Source organism: Macrobrachium nipponense, chromosome 4 (assembly GCF_015104395.2).
Source record: "Macrobrachium nipponense isolate FS-2020 chromosome 4, ASM1510439v2, whole genome shotgun sequence".
NCBI classification, from domain to species: Eukaryota; Metazoa; Arthropoda; class Malacostraca; order Decapoda; family Palaemonidae; genus Macrobrachium; species Macrobrachium nipponense.
Genome location: NC_061100.1, coordinates 98,203,789 through 98,207,657, shown reverse-complemented (window position 1 = coordinate 98,207,657; position 3,869 = coordinate 98,203,789). Strand labels below are relative to the sequence as shown.

Genomic DNA, 3,869 nt, shown 5'->3' with positions numbered 1-3,869 from the left:
TTTTAATTATCCGTAACAATCAACATAAATATGAAAGTTACTCATACCCTAAGATATTTATTATATAGGAGTTTTATATTATATTAAGTATTTATACTCATACGACACTAATTATGATCAACAGTTACTTATTTGAACTATCAGATATTAGATTTTTGTAGGCGCTCAAAAAAAACTAAATTACAGCAGTTGAACTATTGAAAAGACAGACTCTTAATTATAATCTTAACTAATATTACCGAGTGACGGTAAGTGACTTCTAGTTTTATATGTTTGAATAAATCACTTTATATCGTGTTAGTACTGTGTAATGAGGGATTTTAAAACCTACTTTCCAAAAGTAAAATACTTCAAAGGTTCATCATATATTTAATTCAGAATTTATGGCAAGAAGACTTCCCGGTCAGCAAATCCTAGTAGGATATTAAGGTACGAACGTCATAGTATACATTTAAACATTTAACACTAATTATTGAAGTATCAACTGATAAAGTACTCCTTTGAACTATCAATGCAGGGCAACTTGTGTTTACAGTAGATCTGTAACGCCAGACTCCATTCTCACATTCTTTTTTATAAACTAACAGCAACTTCCAAAGTGATTCTTGAACAAAAGTACATGTTGCATTGTCTAAATCAGAAGTTCCTAAACTGGGGTCCGCGGACTTATGGGGGTCCAGGTGAAAACCTAGGAGATCCACGACGCAATGACAATGATAAAAATAATATTTTATATACTCCACAAAAGATACACAAAAAATATCACTGATTCTCTATTACCCTAGTGTCTGTTATCGATACTTCGGTGTACAAGCAGCTAGCTAGCATATCTTTTATTACCGGTGGTGACGGTGGTGACAGTATATACTGTACACAAATATCTATTGTGGCTGCTTTCAACAATTTCATTTTGTATTCAATTTAAAGCAATAAAAATATTAAAAATATTTGAAAATACTTTTGATTGGCTGGGGTCCTGGGCTGGGACTCCTTTTATGCGGGTGTCCTTGGTATGGTCAAGTTTGGGAACCACTTTTCTAAATAATCATGTTCCAGTAAACCCTGTAAAAATAAAAATAAAGCAGTAATGTTTTAGAGATAAAAATTTACAATTCTTAACTTAAATTTTAATCCTTCACCATTGATCTAATCATCTCATTAAACCTCATGAAAATCACAAAAAATAAAAAATTTCAAGCAAACCCAGGGACCAGAGATGCATACCCGGAAGAGTTAAGTGAAATGACCAAAGGAACGACCACATAAAAGGTTACTACGTCGAGCTGTTAAGGAAAACTACAAAAGGTAATTTTTCCATAGAAGTTAAAAGCATTACAATCTGGACCTAGTTTCTTAGGCTCAATAGTTTGTAAACTGACAATACCGGAAAATATGTAATTTACAAACATTGGTGAAGGTTGATATATGGTATAACCAGTATTGCTATGCATAAGTTTGTATTGTATTAAAGTGAAAATACGGGTCCGCTCATTGTATTACGGGCATGTGTAAGACTAAAGTTAAAACCAAAATGATTGAAAGCTAAATTTCATTATGAAAATTTTAAAGAAAAATTTTAGGGCAATAAAATGTTAAAATGCATTAAAAAAAATTAAAAATATATACATTAACAGCACCACAAAAAATTTATTACGTATATAAATTAAACATTTACAAGTATGCAATGCCTAAAACTTTAATTAATTTTAAAAGTTAACGCCTTTTTTTGAATAATTATAATAGTATTGCACTTATGGACCCAAAAATTTAATGTTAACTTAAAAAAATAACTAATAGTTAAAATCTTATGAAATAACATTTAGAAACTTAAGTTAACTATAGTTTACTCTTATCATATTATGAATACAACACTACTAGCTAAGGTTATGACTAAAAATAAAAACTTAAATCTTAAGAAATAACATTTAGAAGCTTAAGTTAACTATAGTTTACTCTTACCATATTATAAATACATCACTACTAGCTAAGGTTATGACTAAAAACAAAAACTTCTAGAAAGACGTTTATAATATTATTTCTTTTGTTGCATTTTCTTTAAGCACAGGAATCTAAGTTAAAGTACATTAAATAATAAAAGTGGCTATGGAACAGGGCATCGGAGGGCCTCCATCCTTACAGGGGCACCGCCCCTGTAGGGGTGAAGGTACCAAAAAAATATATAGTTTGGATGGTAAAATTTAAAATGCATCACCAGGTTTTTTACAAAACCAAACCTAGAAGTGAAGAAGCCCAGTTTTGGGCAATTTGCAACAAATAACCAAAATTTTGAAAAATGATTTAAAGGATACTTCTTCCAAGCACATTTTTACTTCAAAATGAGGTTTGATTTAATTATCCCAAAGATAAAATTTATATTATAGTAGTATATAAAACGTGATTTAAATGTAAATATAAACCTTTAAAGACAAAACCAGCAGATACGAAAGTCACGTAAAATTGTTAAAGGCACCTTCTAATTTCTAGCTTGTATCCTACCCAAATTTTCTGCTCTTACCAAGATGACAGCTGGTCTAGTTCGCATCCTACCCAAATTCTCAGTTCCTACCAAGATGACAATCAAGTGTAGGTTGTTTTTACCCCTAATTACAAACTTTCATGCTTTAACGACTTTTAAATCACTTACTAATTGACAAAACAGAAAATTACAGATTCACGAACCTATAACTACTTAAACAATTTTTAAATCACATACTGATTGACCTAACAACCAATTACAGATTCCGAAGCTATAACTATCATTAAAGAAATACTTTTTGAGATTATTACAAAAGGCTTACTTTGGTAGCTTAATTTTCAAGTAACTCTCAATTTAGTAACAAACTTCAACTGGAACCTCACCCATTCATCTTGCTGTGTTTTATCGAGAAGTTGGCCACAATGAAGAAAGTGCCACTAAGTTTTTGGTCAGACATGATATTCTTAAAAAAACAAGAAAGGACATAACTACATCTGGCATTGCAGAAGAAGGGGATGCCAGGCCAAAAATCAGTCAGTCGGGAAGGATCTGCTTGACGACTAAGACCCATTTGCCATGACATCACCAGCAAGGACCATGGTGTCACCTCTCTTGAAACATGGACAATTTACAAGACTGACAACGACGGCCCTAGATTTTTTTTTTTTTTTTTTTGGGGGGGGGGGGGGGGAAGTTTAAGGGGAACCTCTAAAAGAATCCGTGGATGCTTTAGGACTAGCTTTTTCGATTCTGTATTTAATGACCTTGTGATAAAATTGGCTATTAGCTACTATGCGTCATAACAAAATTTTTATCAATAATTTACAAAATGAAATATCATAACTTTCCAGCGTAATTAGTAAATTGTTACGATAAAGAAAGTTAAATACCTTAAATATCAAAATTTAAGAAATGTGTCTCATCAAAGAAAGCTTTCCTTAAGATCTTTCTTGAAAATTTTATCACAATAATCACACATACACATTGATAGCATTGACCTGAAAGCCATACTTTGTATTGCATGTGGCCACACGGTTTCCTTATGACGGACCATAGACGAACCATTGGCACAAGGATTTAGTGTATGTATAATAGGCGCGCGGCATGCACGTTTTGTGGGTATTGAAAGAGATGATTAAATAAAGTCCATCTCCTTTTGTGTGTTTTATTCCGAGACTTTTCTACACAAGAGAGAGATCTATACTCTATGACCTGCGCTCTGAATCTGACGCTGAGCGACAAACACTTTGCACATTCGGGCACATAAACATGCAAACTAACATACTAACACAAATACACAAATTTGATTCAATACGCATTAATTAATAACGATATCAAATTAAGTCTTGATAATTATTAATGACTCACATCGGACTCGATAGAAACATTATTA

At 32.1% G+C, this 3,869-nt stretch overlaps 1 long non-coding RNA gene across 1 annotated transcript; it reads right to left on the bottom strand.

Moving 5' to 3' along the window:
* Positions 1-438: 438 nt before the first annotated feature.
* LOC135211683 (uncharacterized) lies at positions 439-3,024 on the bottom strand. The gene is made up of 2 exons (XR_010313705.1): positions 2,860-3,024; positions 439-1,062 (listed from the first exon to the last, which is right to left on the bottom strand). It is a non-coding gene; the product is annotated as an uncharacterized LOC135211683 (long non-coding RNA).
* Positions 3,025-3,869: the final 845 nt, after the last annotated feature.